This window comes from Leuresthes tenuis, unplaced genomic scaffold (assembly GCF_036924035.1).
Source record: "Leuresthes tenuis unplaced genomic scaffold, fLeuTen1.0.hap1 SCAF_1, whole genome shotgun sequence".
Classification (NCBI taxonomy): Eukaryota; Metazoa; Chordata; class Actinopteri; order Atheriniformes; family Atherinopsidae; genus Leuresthes; species Leuresthes tenuis.
In genome coordinates this window covers 9,609,548-9,627,661 of record NW_027325355.1, presented here as the reverse complement: position 1 = coordinate 9,627,661, position 18,114 = coordinate 9,609,548, and the positions used below count along the sequence as shown (strand labels likewise).

The following is an 18,114-nucleotide window of genomic DNA, read 5'->3' as shown; positions in this document are numbered from 1 at the left end:
TGAAAGCAGATTCAGAGGGTTGTGATTTGTTTGTTTTTCCACCCAAATTATGTGATAACTGTCAGACATGCAGCAGTGCTATGAAATCCACTTTAGAAGCTACAGTTATTGGACACAGTGAAAGCTGACCATCTTTGTGGCTCAGAGGAAAACTGAGCAAAAAAAGTTGTCAGTCTAAAGCTAAAATACAAAAGAATACTGCTCCTTTTGTGGAACAAAAGCTGTAAGTACCACTGCTGCGACTGAACTTGTGACATTATCACAGTTTACGCAGCTTCCTCAAACATGTATGTCTTGAGGTCTTTCCAAAATATATTTTTGACACTGATTTTCTGATGAAGTGCTTTGTTTTATTGCCACTTAAATGAAGCAAACAATGCCCACCAACGTTGATTTATCTTTATAATGTCTTGTGTTCTGTTTTAGGTGTTCATTCATTACAGATTGTCCAAATAGTGAAATATAAGTGAAAAGAGGCCCTAATATAAAGCAGAACTATTAATGATAAATGCCTTTAACCTGTTTTAGTTTCAATGAATGTGATCAACACTCTGTAATTGGTGTATTTAAGGTGATTTCTATAGTTTATTTTGATTTTTTTTGTGATATCTATCAAAGAATGATGTTTGGCGATTGGTTAATGTGTTAAAAATGCACATGGTGTCATGACGTTATCTTGATTAAAATCAGTTTTATTTAAAACTGGACTTGTTTTGTGGTATTTTACATAGGATCACAAACTCTCCACCTCCTTTTTTCAAGTGAAATTCATCTGCCAAAAGAAGAGGTAAATACTTTCTTGATAATGCCTGGATTTATCTATTTTTTGTTTTCTATTCATTTTTCAATTTTGTTGTCATGAATACTTGTAGCCACGATTGTTTAGTTCATACCTGATATTTGTAATGCAGACACAAACATTTTCATCTATATATCCTCTTGAAATCAGTCAAACAAATTATCCAGAACTGACCTGCTGGACCCTTAACCAGACACATATTTTGTTCTTGTATTATTTTAATTTGATATGGGTTTTAAGTGTCTGAGGGAAAAGAGAATGCATTGCTTTTATCAATGTTGCACACAACATCCTACTTTCTTTATATTTATATGATTAGAATAAGGGGATATTATTTATTGTATTTTCAGTTAACTTGTTGACTTTTCTAAATTTCAATTTATTTCTTGTCATAGACAAAATACTGTTATGTGTCGCAGAACCTGATACCTAAGATTTGTTTAAGATAAAACCCTAATTAACCCTTCGGTCAGCAGGTGGACATAATAAGCTAATTAAGTTACCATGTAATTTATTTCTTCAAATTAAACTCTGAAATATCATAAGCTAGTTTTAATAAATACCAACGACTACAGGCAATGTGAACTTGTCAAAAGTTTAAAACTGTATGTTTTTCCTTTGACTTAATATTGGGTCAAACGTTAAGATAATTGAGCATGCGCGGTCAAACGCAGTTTTAATTGCTATTAGCTTGCTGTGGTTTGACAGGGGAGCAAATAATTAACAACTGGCATGGAAAACTCATTTCGTGAGTTATTTTTTTACTACTTGAATCCATCTTCTCAGTATCTAGAAATACTATCAATCGTACAACTCGCATAACAATTGCCAAGATATATTTTTTTGTGTTTAATGCAGCAGGACGATTGTGTATCGCCCAGTTAGCAAGCTAGCATGCTAACGTTAAACTCTTTCTGACTTTATTGGCTAACTGCGCATGTCTTAATTTATGTAACAGTTGTCGTGAGTGGTGACGTTGGTGGAGTCTTACGTCTGTTATCTTTTATTTTTACTAAATTATTAAATATTGTACTACGCTGAATTTCACATCCAGCTCGGTTGTTGAGAGAAGGGGCAATTTCACTTTTTATAGACCTAATATAAAAAATATATATTTGTCTGAACTAGAATTGACTACCCTTCAGTTAATGATTTGTAAATACTTTAGCTACACTTAGCTATGACTTAATCACAACATTGTGTATTTAGTGTTTATTTTAGGACCCTGTTTTATGGCTCATTGTCTATTGGTTGAATCCTGCAGTTACCTCTGTTCTCCACCAGGGGCCGATAGAGCTCTATAAGTTGTTTTACAACCTAACAAACAGCTCAGTGACTTTCACTTGATCATTTTCATGTCTAATCTGTTCACAGATTATAATTAAAACATGGGTTTAAGCCCCAGCTTTCGCTCGACATCAAGTCTGTTTGAGCCTCCTATTAGCTGGCTGGTAACGTAGTTGTGGGTGAAAGAGGTTACCAGTGTTAACAAACAACAAAGTTTACTCTACAAACCGGCAAACTGCCATTTGGTTGATATTTGGAAGCTAAGTTTGTCAACTGTTAATTATAACTGTTCCCAATGGAAAAGTGCTGAAGCTTTTAGTAAAGTCTGTGATTAGCATTTAGAATATTAGTGATGTCATGATGTTGTATCCAGCTGTGTGCCAGCCCACCTTACATCTGTTTGCTTTTCTGTTACTTTTCCTGCTCACATATACCTGTGTTTCCCAAATATATTAGGCAACCTATTTACAATACCAACATGATTTTTTGAACATCTTCTTTTCCTGCTCTTTTACCGGCAGATGTTACAACTGACTTTACTGCAGCTTCTCCAGTGAGTAACCAAGAGAACAAGGAGCAGCTGACAAGGACACAAATGTGAGTGAGACAAAAAAATCACAAGCAGGTTATTATGTAATGATGTGTAATGTAAAGATAAATATAACTGTACACATAGATGTAGCAGTCAAATCCCATAATTTTATGTTTCTGGAGTCAGACAGCAGTGCAGCCCATTAAAAATTAGATTCTGACTTTGTAACGTCCCTTTATGTCCCTGCAGTCTCTCTCCATGCTGAATATATAAACATACAGGCAGTAAACAGTTTAGAAGGTGCAGCACTTAGCTGTGATTTCTGTGCAGAGTTATAACTGTTATGGCTCAGATGTTCGTTACACGGTTGAATCCTGCAGGTATTTCTGTTCTCCACTAGAAATGGACTGAGCTGATTTATTTATTTATTTGTAGCACAAGTTTCTTGTTTACTTTGAATTCCAGCCTGACAAACAGATAAATGACTTATTTATTGATGCGTTACATATATGAAGATAAACATTCACTTTAAAGGTTATTAGGAACACCTTGTAGTGGTTCTTAAGTGTGTCGTGTACTTTTCAGCAAATAAAACCAAAAATCCCATAAGTCACCCAGTGCAGTTCCCACCCCAGAACAATAGGTGGCAGTGTGAACATTATCACGCTCCATACTGAGTCAGTTTCATGGCGCCACAAACAAACAAAGAAAGAGGGAGCGCTAACTCTGTTAGCAGAAAAGAACCTGTGATCTGTGTGTTTTTATTCTTTTTTCTGGATGTCAGGTGTGTATTAAACAGTTTCCGGATGCTGTTTAAGTGAGATTTGGTTCACTTGAACTCCATGTTGGACCGTTGGTGGCTGCAGGGGGACAGATGGATGAAATAAGGGATTTCCTTCAGTTAGCCCAGTGGTTCTCAAACTTTTTCGTTCATTCCCCACTTTGGACAAGCGGGACTTTTCAAGCCCCACCTGGCCCCATCGTCCCAACACAATGCCAGTGAAATACGCCAAGCTTAACATTTTCAAGTAACATCATGCTGTATCTAAATTCTAACTCAATAACATCAAGACAAGATTGACAAGACAGGTGAGCAAGTGAACACAGCAAAGCTACAAGCTTAAAATGTTTCAATTTATTAAAGTAACATCAAGTAACATCCTGTTGTATCTAAATTCTAACAACATCAAATAACCGCAAGTTCAAAAATAAAGAAAAAAAGTGCAGCTGTGTCATAAGTTGCAACAAGTTAAAAAATAGAGAAAATAAAAGTGCCACTTTGCAATCTGTTAAAAAAAAGAAGAGAAATACATTTGGTGAACAGGTGAACATATGATTGTTATCCCTGCATTAGTGGCTGCAGTGAGCCTGTTTTGCATTGCACATCTTTTCAAAGCGGGGTTGCAGGCTTGATACCGCCACTCTCAAGTCATGCTCAATGTTCAGCTGAGATCTGTATTTTGTCTTCAGTGAAGCAACAGCTGAACAGCCCATCTCACAGAGATATGTTGCAAAGGGAAGCAGAATGCACGCAGCTCTCTGCCCGATGAGTGGATACTCCCTCTCCACTCCAAACCAGAATTCACTCAGTCTGAGCCTTAAACCTCAGTCTCAGGGTGGAGTCAGATGTCATCTCAATAAACTGGTCCTCCTCAGCAGAGCTAAAATCAGCAGGTGCTGCAGGCAGAATATAAATAAATGAGCTTGCTTGTCATTGCATAATAAACACAAATCTGTTTGCCAACAATCCATTCCAGTTAGTTGGTAGCAAACATCATAAATAAAATGTCAAAATACCAACCTGCTGCATTGAATGGATCCATAACCCAGGCATACTGAGCACTGTTGTTTGGGAAGTATTTTTTAAACAATCCTCTCAGGGAAGAGATGTGCTGCTTAATACATGGGATCACTGTGGTGGCTCCAGAATCAGTGGTTTCAGCAACTTCACTCAGGTTCTCAAAGACATCTATGTTTGGCTGATCGAGGCGCCTGCCCCATACCTCGAGCTTTCGGGAGAATGCTGTGATCTTGTCTGCCAGGTGAGGTAGGTGCTTGTCTTTGCCTTGAAGCTGAAGATTTAATTCATTCAGCTTGCCAAACACATCGCTGAGGTAGGCCAGTTTAAGCAGATATTGTTCATCACTGAACTTGCTTGCAGCCTCATACATGTGCTCCTCCTCCAAGAACATCCGAATCTCTGCCCTGAGCTCAAAGACACACGACAGCACTTTACCCCGGGAGAGCCACCTTGCTTCACTGTGAAACAGCACAGATGTGTGATCAGCTCCCATTTCCTCACAAAGTGCGGAGAACAGTCGCGCTTTCAGGGGTCGGATTTTGATAAAATTCACCACGCTCACAACTTCTGTCAAAACCTCATTTAGTTCAGGGCTGAGCTGTCTTGACGCGAGCGCTTCCCTGTGAATAACACAGTGCGTACAGTGCGCATCTGGCGCAACCCTCTTTATTAGCGCCTGCAGCCCGTTTCTTGACCCTGCCATGGTCTGTGCGCCATCAGAGCAAAAGCCCACACAGTTTTCCCATTTAAGATGGTGTTCTTTGAGGTAACTGTCCATGATCTTAAACAGCTCATCAGCTGTGGCTCTATTTTTTTATGTATTTGCAAAAGAGCAACTCCTCGCACAGTGACTCGCAATTCACAAAGCGCACGTACGAGATGAACAGGCAGTCTTTATTGCTGTCAGTAGCTTCGTCCACTTGTAATTCAAAACGACTTTCTTTTAATTTTTCTATGAGTTGTTCCTCAAGATCACTTGAAATGTCCCCTATACGTCTCGCAATTGTGTCGTTTGACAGTGGGACAGCTTTTAATTTAGCTGCGCTTGTCTCGTCAAGCATAACTGACACCATGTCTAAAGCAGCGGGGAGAATGAGCTGCTCAGCAATTGTGTGTGGTTTTTTGCATTGTGCAATTCTGTATGCAACTCTATATGAAGCCATCTGTGCTTTACCGTTTACTGATGCAGCTTTTATCATGCGATTCTCCTGTTGACGGTATTCTGCCAGTTTTCTTTGAAAGAAATCAATGGGCTTATTGACGTGACTGGGGTGTGTTGTCTCTAGGTGTCTTCTTAATTTGTTGGGTCTCATGCTGTCTGCTGCTAGCGGTTTAAGACACAGAACACACATGGGTCTCTCCTCTGCCCCCACCGCCGTTGCCGTGAATCCAAGAGCAAGATACCCTCCATCATATTTCCTTTTTGGTTGGCTTTTTGGTTGATGAGGCCCGTCTGGTTTGTGTCTCTCTGCTGGCGCTGGTTCGACAACTTTTGTGGTCCGTGTCACAAATTTATCCATGTTGTTATTGCCTCCGCTCGTCTGCTACCCATCGGCGCGAAAGTTTCCCTCCCACAAACGGCTTCTGTCCAATCCTACGTTAGCAACCGTAACTATGCACAAGAGTCCAGTCAAGCTTTCGGCAAATGTTGAGTTCCTTTCGTTTGAACTTCGCCAACATTTAATCTGGTGAATGTATCTTTCAAAAAGCTTATTGTAAAAAAAATGATAAAGATAGGCATAAAAGGGAAATATTTCCTCCCGTCACGTCTCTATTCCCCACCAGTAGGGCGCGCCCCACACTTTGAGAACCGCGGAGTTAGCCTGTTGTGCACATAAACAGCACTGCATTATGGGAAATAAGAAGTATGTTTTTAAAATGTTAAATGTTACATTATTTCACTCTTTTTTTTTAACAAACCTGCTTCCTCTGTACATATATGTAGAATCCCAGCCTCTGTAACCTCTGGTGTAGTTAGCTTATAGACTGTTAGCACCGTCAGTGTGCTCAGTATGTGTGTGAGTGAGTCCCCCCTCAGTGAGCTAAACAACTCATACTTACTTGGCAGGGGAGATACCATGATCAAGAAGATGGTTCTACCAAGGTGAGGATCAGCCATTGCACTGAGGCTGTTCTGACCTTTGTGAATTCCCCAAATGTGGGAATGTCAACTGCTTAATTTGTGGTAGTGGGGGACTGCGTTTGCGCTCTCCCCTGATAAACTTGTTCCAAGAAAAATATAAATTCTGAGAGCTTAAGGTTGAAACAGTTACATGGAACAGTTTTTCACATCAGTTTACATCGGTTCAATCTTGATTCTTTACTTGTTTTATTTTGTTCACAACAGATATTAATTGTTGGGGAGACTGGAGCAGGGAAAAGCTCCAGTGGAAACAGCATCCTGGGAAGAGATGAATTCACTGCGGAGATCAGTCCGTCCTCGGGTAACACAGAAGCTCCACTCTGCTTTGGGATTTTAGCTTTTAACTGCAGAACTGTTCATATACAAGCTGAACCAGAGGAAAGTGGAGTTGAAAGATGAGACTATTGTGCAAATTAGTTGTTCACGTATGTTTTTAAAATGTGTTCAACTGTCGACAGCCGGCTTTATCACTTTATGTTTATGCATTTAGCTTTTATCCAAAGCAACTTACAAATGAGGATATAACGATGCAGCTAACAATAAGCTACATAGAAGGAACACCATTAGCCAGGCTCTGTCAGAGGTGACAGTGTAGAAATGGAGTGCAGGCATAGAGGGAAGCACAGGTTAAGTGGCAGATTAAATTTATACACCTGAACAGGGACTTGTGGATCCTCAAATTAGACGTCTGATGCTCTGCCGACTGAGCTGAAGCAGGGGAGCAATAGTCTGTATTTGAGGCGAAAGAAGAGGGAAAAGGGGGAAGGAGAAAAATGAAGGAAAAGAAGACATTTTGAGAAAATGAGTGGAAAAAAATGGAAGGAACTTGTAGTTATTTGTGTTTCTGCTGTCCATTTCAAGTAAAAGCACACAGTCTGGTGTATTCATTTGAGAAATCTAAGCTAACTTGACACTGCTGTAGAATAGTGTAGGAGGCTCTCAATCCAAAGGTTGCCGGTTTGATTCCATCATTGGACATGAGACAAACTTTTACCAAGTGTTATCAAATGTAATTTTTAAATTTCTGAATTGAGTACTGCAACATTGTAGTCGTCTTCTATGAATGAGTTGAAAAAAACTGAAGACACTCACTGAAATGTAACAAATTTATTACTAATTTCACACACACACAAACACTCAGAAACACGTGTGAAATTAAACCTGAAGCAATAAAAACAGGAATAAATTAAATTCAAAATAGAAAAAAAAGATATATAACATAAATAAAGTAAAAGCAATAAATGAACAAATATAGAAAATAATTAAATTTAGGAAACATTACAACAAGAGCAACAAGAGTACAATAATAAAATAGAATGAATAAAGAAATGATAAATACCAAAATAAAATACATACAATAAATAAACAAAAAATGGAAAATGTTTAAAGTTATTAATTTCTTTCTTTATTAAGTCATTTAGAACAAGAAACAATATAAAATAGAATAAAAAGATAACTAAAACAAAACAAAATAAATACAATAAATTAACAAAAGAAACTAATTAGAACAGTAAATTAAGACATTTTTTTCTTTTAAAACTATTTACATGCATATTGACATGTAAAGAATGATCTGAAACCATTTTTTTTCTTCCTCCCTCTCCTGCATCCATTCTTCCAGAGACATTCTGTTCTTTTTGGGACAGTATATATTCCCATAATACTGCCCATGACCATTTTCTTTTATGCGCGGCAGGTGGCACTGACGCCATTAGTTTTTTTCCACTGTGCGGGTGCACTTACGCTCTCCGGGTTGGCGGAGGTGAGGGCAGGGGACCAGACGGCACAATCTGTTTGTTTCCAGTTGAGATGACAAACACAACTGGCACAATGAAGGGGCTTAAAAGTACAGGAGCTGGAGGTGGTGGCTGACTGAACACCTGCCTCTGAGCTGCTGACTTCTGCTTATCCACTGCCTGTCCAGCTGTACTCTGGGGAGTCAGGCAGGTTGACCCCTTGCAGCAGAATGCTACTGTCCTGCCTCTTCAGCCTCTTATTGCGCCACTGAGTCAGTGTTGTTTGATTGCACTACTCTGCAGTTGTTTGATCAAGTGTTTCCCAGGATTTTAGGAGACTGTGGTGGGAGAGTCTCCGACCCTCGGGGGTTTTAATGTGTGTGTACGTTTTTAAGCCTGATGGATCACACTTAAGTGCATTTTGAGACCATGGATATAAATTGCTGTATATGAACATACGTTGATAAATAAGAACTTACAAAGGCATATCAGAAGTATTTTAAATTTAATTCAGAATAAAACAATACCAAAAACTAACTCAGTTGCTGAAGTTTATTAGGGAGGTCTGATTTCACCTAAAAATGAAGATAACTGCAATTAATCAAAAGGAATGAAAGCAGGAGGTGCCTTTGGAACACACATTTTGTACCCTAGGCTGGTTATGTATGCAGTTCCCTGTAAATGGATTAAATATTAGGCACACCACTCAGAAACTCTGGTCATGGCATTTTGCCTTACTCGATTCATTGTGGAGAAGTCTCTCTCACAGTTTACCCTGGAAACTGGGTTGACCAGCGCAACTGCTGCCAAGTGGCTCAGCAGGGGGTAGATTTGTCCCCATTCATCACACTCACTTGCCAGGAGAGTCACAACTTGAGATTGGTTCTTGTCCTAGAAAAAATATTTTAGAGAGATGTTGATTATTTATATTGCACAAGTTTTGCCTTGATCTTGAATTGAATAATTAAGTTATTTAAAGTTGGAGTTACATCAAAAAAGTGTTTATTTAAATCAGGAGGGGAGAACATACATTAAAAAGCCGGTGCACCCGGTGGAAAGCGACCGACGCCGCAGGCCGTGGAGAAGCCATTCCACAGCGTGGGTGGAGCCCGTAGAAATATACCGTTTTTTCACGACCATACGGCGCACCGTACTAAAAGGCGCAGTCTCAGTGGTGTGCCGTTACTGTGTTTTTAACACACATAAGGCGCACCTAATTATAGGGCGTGAGTTTTATATACAATCCACACAAGCATACAAGTTTTTGTATTTAAAAATAGATCGGGAGCAAAACTGAGTTTGTTTGTGCTTTATTTAAAACACGGTTGAACAAGCAAGTGTGCGTCATAACTCAAACCCATCGAAGTCTTCATCTTCTGTTTCTGCATTGAACAGCTGTGCTAAATCTCCATCAAACATGCCAGGTTCACTGTCTTCACTGTAAAAGCCGTGTGGCTCCTCGGAAATGATGCCGGCTTTTGCGAAAGCTCGAACAACAGTGCTAGCAGACACGTTAGCCCAAGCATCTACAATCCACTCACAAGCTGTGGCGTAACTTGCCCGGCGTTGCCTTCCACCCTTAGTGAAACTATGGTCTCCATCAGTCATCCATTGCTCCCACGCCGCTCGCAGTCTGACTTTGAACGGCCGATTCACACCAATGTCCAGCGGTTGGAGTTCCTTTGTCAGGCCTCCCGGAATGATAGCAAGCTCAGAGTTCGTTTGCTTAACTTGTGTTTTCACATCGGCTGTGAGATGGGCACGCATAGAGTCACAGATCAACAGCGATGGCGATGCGTGGAAAAAACCACCTGGTCTTCTTACATACACCTCCCGCAGCCACTCTTTCATCATTTCCTCATCCATCCAGCCCTTTTCATTTGCCTTACTGATAACTCCAGCTGGAAACTTCTCTTTAGGCAAAGTCTTTCTCTTAAAAATCACCATAGGCGGCAGTTTCTGTCCATTAGCATGGCAGCCTAGCACAACAGTAAAAGAAGACTTCTCGTACCCCGTTGTGCGTATCGCTACCGCGCTGGTCCCAGTCTTCTCCACAGTGTGACTCACCGTGATGTCGAAAGTCCATATCCATCATCCATATTAGTGATGTGGCTGGGCTGGATGTGTTTATCGGTGATATGTTTAAAGCAGTAGGAGCGGAAGCTGGCCAGCTTTTCATTATAATCCGCTGGAAGTTTCTGCGCTACTGTAGTCCTGGTCCGGATGGAAAAATGGCACCGTTTCATGAAACGAAAGCACCAAGACGGACCTCCTTGGAAATGTTCGATTTTCATTTCTTCTGCTAGCGTTGCCGCTTTAAGTCGAATGGTGACCGTCGAAACGCTTCTCCCACTCGTTCTTTGCTCGATGATCCACTGCTCGAGTCTTTCCTCCAACTTGGGCCACCTCTCCTTATTTCCACGGAAACTCAGCTGCGTCTTCTTCACCTGTCGGAGCTCGTTTTCCAGCTTCCTCCACTTGCGAACCATCGATCCGTTGATCTTAAATTCTCTCGCGGCTGCTCGATTCCCATGTTCCTCCGCGTAGTTGATGGCCTTCAGTTTAAACACACACCCCTGTACTTTTATATACCGGTACAATCAACGCTCCCACTTCACCCTTTAACGTTCTCATGGTGTTCTCTACTATGTCCGCCTTACAACAACACTCCTGCGCAGGAGTGAGACACTGTCTGACAGGGCGCACTGCACTATAAGGCGCGCTGCACATTTTGAAGAAAATCTAAAACTTTTATGTGCGCCTTATGGTCGTGAAAATACGGTACAGTCCCTGTGTTTTAATTCCCGACTCGGAAACTCTCGAAAACTGCTGAGTTGGTGACACACAAGCCACGGTAACCTCATGTCATAAGTTAGGAAATCAGTCAGTGGGTCTGGATCAAAAGGAGCTGACAGCACTGGGTAGAGGGATGAGATAAATGGGGAGAAATAGCAGGAAATCAGCACCATGGAGGGCAGAAAGTTCGACTTGGTTTGATGAGATCAACAACATAGCCCACTGCTCCATTATCCAACTTGATGGCTTACTCTCTGCATGGGACTATTGCCCAAAAAAGAAGTTGCACTTACCTCAGAGTCAGACCCCCGCTCCGCAGTCCCGCTCCAGTGTCGTTGGAATCTGGGTCGCGCCAAATGCGTCAAGAAAAAAGTGACGTCTATGAGCGGGACGGGTGCAGTAATTAGCGCGCATTCTTCCTCTCGCTTGGTTACGGGCGGTAAGAAAGTACAGCTGTGGAATGGTCTGATAGACTGACAGATCTTTTTTTATTGTTATTGTTTTTCTCTTTCTCTCTCTCTCTCTAAACTTGTCTTCAGTCCAATCTCCCGTCCTGAGCGAGCCTGAGCGACTGTGGAAAGGAACGACTCCCTTTTAACAGGAAGAAACCTCTGGCAGGACCAGACTCAGGAAGGGTGGCCACCCGCCTCGACCAGCTGGGGTTTGACTACTCAAAAGCCTGCACACCCAGGCCATTTTCTCTCAAACATGGTAGAAACACTACTTTCCAAAAGAATGATTAAAATGGACTTTTTGATGATTAACATCAACTAAAAAATGATAATGGATAAATCTATCTATTATTTGTCTGTTGGAATTCTCAACAGTAGGCACGGCAACAGTTTCCGTAGTGTAGCGGTTATCACGTTCGCCTCACACGCGGAAGGTCTTTATTTCATTCTTGTGTGTAGATGTATGACTGCACGTTACTGATGGCAACATCAACATATTCATAATTATGGATAGGAGGGAGCCTCATCTGCTATTCTTGACATGCTGGAAAGAAAACAGCAAATGTTCTGCATCGTACAAAAGCGGATCCCGCCCTGCGTCCTATGAGCTGTCCCCAGGCACCACTCTGGAGCTCTGTGAGAATGCATTTCCAGCAGATAATCTCTGTCGTAAAGTCATTTTTTGGACGTTTTCAAGAGATTCTCCAATGCTGAGGTGTGAAACGGACTTTGGTGAACTACCAGCTGCTCAGTGAAAATGGCACCCTTCCTGTCAAGGAATCGAACCCCATTCCTCCGCGTGACAGGCGGATTCTAACCTTTGACCAGCGAAGATACAGAATGTGTTGCTTAACTGTCGTGCCCATATCAAGAATACAAGCTGTAAGAGCACCGCTGAAAAATTTAACCTTTATGTTGTCAAGCATTTGCATGACTAAGAGCATAGTTTGCCTGTGGAAGGGGTTCCATGGTGTAAAGGTCAGCACTCTGGACTTTGAATCCAGTGATCCGAGTTCAAATCTCGGTGGAACCTTCAGGTGTGCGCTTTCATGTTTGTGTTCTGGAAAGAAGATGAGTGGATGAGCTTAGTCAGTTATCCAGTCACACCAGAGTGTGTGACCAATTCCAAAGAGAGGGCTTAAATTGGTTAATGTTGAAAAAGTGGAACATTCAGCTGAGAGGGTCTGTGCTATTTGCCTTCTCACCTCTGTGTGTCACTAATTGAATCTATTTGGTTTCTTCTTGCATAGTCATTGGCAATGCATATATTTTCCCATGCTCTCCATTTGGAATTTGGACACAGAAGCCAAAGGAGAAGGAAACAGGAAAAACAATCCCATGGTAACAATCAGCAACAAGGAGAACTACTCAAAGCCTGCACAATTAACCCGGTGCCCACCCATGGGCCAACCAATCATCCAATCAAGGAGCAGCAATTTCTGCCGGCCGGGATCTGAGCGCCAACTCCATGCGGTGCGCACAAGTTTGTACTGATTTAGGAAAAAGAGGATTGTACAATTTTACTCCTTGGTATGGATACTCTTTCAAAAACGTCCAAAAAATAAAATATGTGGTTGATAAAACTGTGTGACTCAGTCCTTCAACACAAAAGGCAGGCAAAGGAAAATCAGCTGTCCTCTCTATCTAATCATAGGAGCAAGGCAGTAACTACCATAGAGGACACCGAGGTCGTGTCCTCTGTATTTTTAATTTTTATTTTGTTGCTGAAATTGTGGTGATTTTATATTTGAAGAGCCAAGAGTAGCGCTGTTTAATAAAACAGTGGCTCAGTTTGGGCAGACGTGCTGCGCGTCATCGACAACATGCACTGTCGCTATGGTAACTACCACACAAGTCGGACTTTGATGTTGTTACCGTTAGTGAGTCAGTCAGTCACACCTGTCACTGAAAGAGGAGCACATCAAGCTAAACATGTAGGTGGAGAGCAGTTTAAGTGGTAGATGACTGTGAGAAAAAATGCATTTTAATGTGGAGATATTTGTATTGCAGCCCAGCGTCCTACTCAGATAGCAAGGAAACATGAATCAAAGTTTAATTTGTATATATTATCCCTCTGTCCCGGGACAGTTCATTCCTTTTTATTCCTAATCCATGACTTGATGAAATTCATTCTCCAGTTTTACATTGTAACTCATTTGCAAATCATTTAGGATGAGGCTGATGTTCTCTGATAACAAACTAAACAAATAAACCTAAAAGTCATTATGATGTTGTTTTTGTTCCTTTAAGACTCTGAAAATGGCCAGATTTAAATAATGAAATTAAATAAATTTCCAGGGGAGCCCCGAACCCGACTAGAAGTTCTGACTCATGACCTCAGTATTTTTTGGGCCTCTGCACCTAAAACCTCACTCAGGTAAAAGAATCAAAGTGTCATCAGCAACATTTACTAACACTTCCACCAGTAAAAGTATTTATTCTGCAGAGCAGCTCTCAGCGTTTGCTGTTAGATATAAAGTTGCCTGTTTGACAGTTTAAAGTGGCTGCACGTGCACTTTTTCTACCATCCAAGTACTAACCAGGCCCGACCCTGCTTAGCTTCCTAGATCTGACGAGATCGGGCGTGTTCAGGGTGGTATGGCCGTAAGCGAGAGAATCAGTCACAAATCAGCTTTTTATAGATGCTGAAACAACATCTATCACTGTGTTCTTACTTATAATGTAATATAATGTAACTGTTTAAAAATGAGCAATTTGTGATGATTTCATCTAACTAAGCAGCCTCAGTCTCTCTGTGTGACGCTGAACACAAAACTACACACAGGGAACAGAAGAGGTCGACAGACACTAAGTTATCTGAGAGTCTCACTTTCAGCTGCAGAGAACCAACATGAGAGAGAAGAACATGTGCAGGATCAGCATCAGCCTCTCAAGCCAATTAGGTGAAAAACTAAAAGAAACATATGGTTCAAGCAGCTATATAATAGATATTTGTTACGGTGACTTTTGCTTACGGCCACACCACCCTGAACACGCCTGATCTCGAAAGCTAAGCAGGGGGCCTGGTTAGTATTTGGATGGGAGACCGCCTGGGAATACCAGGTGCTGTAAGCTTTTTCTCTTCTCTCTACAACCTGCATGTATTTTGTTGCAACGTCTGATCACCCTGTGACACATGAGGAAGTTGGTCATCTTCAGCTGCTGCTGCTTTGTTGGCAGACACGAAGTGATCTGAGAGTCTCAGTTTCCACTGCAGGTAATAATCACATCAGGGATGAAGATGTGCCCACTACAAGTTAGCCTTTCTCGGCAATTATCTGGTTACATCGAGGAACTGTATGATTCCAGTACCTATATAATGCAAATTTGTCACAGACATTGTCGCTTACGGCCACACCACCCTGAACATGCCCGACCTAGTCTGATCTCGGAAGCCAAGCAGGGTTGGGCCTGGTTAGTACTTGGATGGGAGACTACTTGGGAATACCAGGTGCTGTAAGCTTTTTCTCTTCTCTCTACCCCCTGCATGTCTTTTGTTGCAACGTCTGATCACCCTGTGACACATGAGGAAGTTGGTCATCTTCAGCTGCTGCTGCTTTGTTGGCAGACACGAAGTGATCTGAGAGTCTCAGTTTCAATTGCAGGTAATAATCACATCAGGGAAGAAGATGTGCCCGATACAAGTTAGCCTTTCTCGGCAATTATCTGGTTACATAGAGGAACTGTATGATTCCAGTACCTATATAATGCACATTTGTGACAGACATTGTTGCTTACGGCCACACCACCCTGAATATGCCTGACCTCGTCTGATCTCGGAAGCCAAGCAGGGTTGGGCCTGGTTAGTACTTGGATGGGCGACAGCTTGGGAATACCAGGTGCTGTAAGCTTTTAGTCTTCTCTCTACCACCTGCATGTCTTTTGTTGCAACGTCTGATCACCCTGTGACACATGAGGAAGTTGGTCATCTTCAGCTGCTTCTGCTTTGTTGGCAGACACGAAGTGATCTGAGAGTCTCAGTTTCAGCTGGAGAGAATAATCACGACAGGGATGAAGATGTGCCCACTACAAGTTAGCCTTTCTCGGCAATTATCTGGTTACATAGAGGAACTGTATGATTCCAGTACCGATATAATGCACATTTGTGACAGACATTGTTGCTTACGGCCACACCACCCTGAATATGCCTGACCTCGTCTGATCTCGGAAGCCAAGCAGGGTTGGGCCTGGTTAGTACTTGGATGGGAGACCGCTTGGGAATACCAGGTGCAGTAAGCTTTTTCTCTTCTCTCTACCACTTGCATGTCTTTTGTTGCAACGTCTGATCACCCTGTGACACATGAGGACGTTGTTCATCTTCAGCTGCTGCTGCTTTGTTGGCAGACACGAAGTGATCTGAGAGTCTCAGTTTCCGCTGGAGAGAATAATCACGACAGGGAAGAAGATGTGCCCACTACAAGTTAGCCTTTCACGGCAATTATCTGGTTACATAGAGGAACCTTGTGATTCCAGTACCTATATAATGCAAATTTGTGACAGACATTGTCGCTTACGGCCACACCACCCTGAAAATACCCGACCTTGTCTGATCTCGGAAGCCAAGCAGGGTTAGGCCTGGTTAGTACTTGGATGGGAGACTGCTTGGGAATACCAGGTGCTGTAAGCTTTTTCTCTTCTCTCTACCCCCTGCATGTCTTTTGTTGCAACGTCTGATCACCCTGTGACACATGAGGAAGTTGGTCATCTTCAGCAGCTACTGCTTTGTTGGCAGACACGAAGTGATCTGAGAGTCTCAGTTTCAACTACAGATAATAATCACATCAGGGATGAAGATGTGCCCACTACAAGTTAGCCTTTCTCGGCAATTATCTGGTTACATAGAGGAACTGTATGATTCCAGTACCTATATAATGCACATTTGTCACAGATATTGTTGCTTATAGCCACACCACCCTGAACATGCCCGACCTCGTCTGATCTCGGAAGCCAAGCAGGGTTTGGCCTGGTTAGTACTTGGATGGGAGACTGCTTGGGAATACCAGGTGCTGTAAGCTTTTTCTCTTCTCTCTCCCACCTGCATGTCTTTTGTTGCAACGTCTGATCACCCTGTGACACATGAGGAAGTTGGTCATCTTCAGCTGCTGCTGCTTTGTTGGCAGACACGAAGTGATCTGAGAGTCTCAGTTTCAACTACAGATAATAATCACATCAGGGATGAAGATGTGCCCACTACAAGTTAGCCTTTCTCGGCAATTATCTGGTTACGTAGAGGAACTGTATGATTCCAGTACCTATATAATGCACATTTGTCACAGATATTGTTGCTTACGGCCACACCACCCTGAACATGCCCGACCTCGTCTGATCTCGGAAGCCAAGCAGGGTTGGGCCTGTTTAGTACTTGGATGGGAGACTGCTTGGGAATACGAGGTGCTGTAAGCTTTTTCTCTTCTCTCTACCACATGCATGTCTTTTGTTGCAACGTCTGATCACCCTGTGACACATGAGGAAGTTGGTCATTTTCAGCTGCTGCTGCTTTGTTGGCAGACACGAAGTGATCTGAGAGTCTCAGTTTCAACTGCAGATAATAATCACATCAGGGATGAAGATGTGCCCACTACATATCAGCCTTTCTCGACAATTATCTAGTTACACAGAAGAATTGTATGATTCCAGTACCTATATAATGCACATTGTTCACAGATATTGTTGCTTACGGCCACACCACCCTGAATATACCCGACCTCGTCTGATCTCGGAAGCCAAGCAGGGTTGGGCCTGGTTAGTACTTGGATGGGAGACCGCTTGGGAATACCAGGTGCTGTAAGCTATTTCTCTTTTCTCTACCACCTGCATGTCTTTTGTTGCAACGTCTGATCACCCTGTGACACATGAGGAAGTTGGTCATCTTCAGCTGCTGCTGCTTTGTTGGCAGACACGAAGTGATCTGAGAGTCTCAGTTTCAACTACAGGTAGTAATCACATCAAGGATGAAGATATGCCCACTACATATCAGCCGTTCTTGGCAATTATCTGGTTACATAGAGGAACCGTATGATTCCAGTACCTATATAATGCACATTGTTCACAGATATTGTTGCTTACGGCCAAACCATCCTGAACATGCCCGACCTCGTCTGATCTCGGAAGCCAAGCATGGTTGGGCCTGGTTAGTACTTGGATGGGAGACTGCTTGGGAATACCAGGTGCTGTAAGCTTTTTCTCTTCTCTCTACCACCTGCATGTCTTTTGTTGCAACGTCTGATCACCCTGTGACACATGAGGAAGTTGGTCATCTTCAGCTGCTGCTGCTTTGTTGGCAGACACGAAGGGATCTGAGAGTCTCAGTTTCCGCTGGAGAGAATAATCACGACAGGGAAGAAGATGTGCCCATTACATATCAGCCTTTCTCGGCAATTATCTGGTTACATAGAGGAACTGTATGATTCCAGTACCTATATAATGCACATTTGTTACAGACATTGTTGCTTACGGCCACACCACCCTGAATATACCCCACCTCCTCTGATCTTGGAAGCCAAGCAGGGTTGGGCCTGGTTAGTACTTGGATGGGAGACCGCTTGGGAATACCAGGTGCTGTAAGCTA

General features: G+C 42.2%; 1 protein-coding gene, 7 non-coding genes and 5 pseudogenes across 8 annotated transcripts in view; 12 read left to right on the top strand and 1 right to left on the bottom strand.

Annotated features, from left to right (window-relative positions):
- Positions 1-18,114, bottom strand: part of LOC140292462 (NLR family CARD domain-containing protein 3-like) — a 596,771-nt gene that overhangs the window by 374,024 nt on the left and 204,633 nt on the right. The window lies entirely within an intron of this gene.
- On the top strand, positions 6,473-6,636 carry LOC140297494 (U1 spliceosomal RNA). Its single transcript, XR_011913224.1, has one exon. It is a non-coding gene; the product is annotated as a U1 spliceosomal RNA (small nuclear RNA).
- Positions 12,508-12,579, top strand: trnaq-uug (transfer RNA glutamine (anticodon UUG)). The gene has a single exon. It is a non-coding gene; the product is annotated as a tRNA-Gln (tRNA).
- LOC140296955 (5S ribosomal RNA) lies at positions 14,516-14,621 on the top strand (annotated as a pseudogene).
- Positions 14,891-15,009, top strand: LOC140298370 (5S ribosomal RNA). Its single transcript, XR_011914024.1, has one exon. It is a non-coding gene; the product is annotated as a 5S ribosomal RNA (ribosomal RNA).
- On the top strand, positions 15,279-15,397 carry LOC140299414 (5S ribosomal RNA; annotated as a pseudogene).
- LOC140297771 (5S ribosomal RNA) lies at positions 15,667-15,785 on the top strand. Its single transcript, XR_011913477.1, has one exon. It is a non-coding gene; the product is annotated as a 5S ribosomal RNA (ribosomal RNA).
- LOC140298909 (5S ribosomal RNA) lies at positions 16,055-16,173 on the top strand. Its single transcript, XR_011914506.1, has one exon. It is a non-coding gene; the product is annotated as a 5S ribosomal RNA (ribosomal RNA).
- On the top strand, positions 16,443-16,561 carry LOC140300104 (5S ribosomal RNA; annotated as a pseudogene).
- Positions 16,831-16,949, top strand: LOC140299718 (5S ribosomal RNA; annotated as a pseudogene).
- On the top strand, positions 17,219-17,337 carry LOC140288809 (5S ribosomal RNA). Its single transcript, XR_011912195.1, has one exon. It is a non-coding gene; the product is annotated as a 5S ribosomal RNA (ribosomal RNA).
- Positions 17,607-17,725, top strand: LOC140299410 (5S ribosomal RNA; annotated as a pseudogene).
- LOC140298296 (5S ribosomal RNA) lies at positions 17,995-18,113 on the top strand. The gene has a single exon (XR_011913956.1). It is a non-coding gene; the product is annotated as a 5S ribosomal RNA (ribosomal RNA).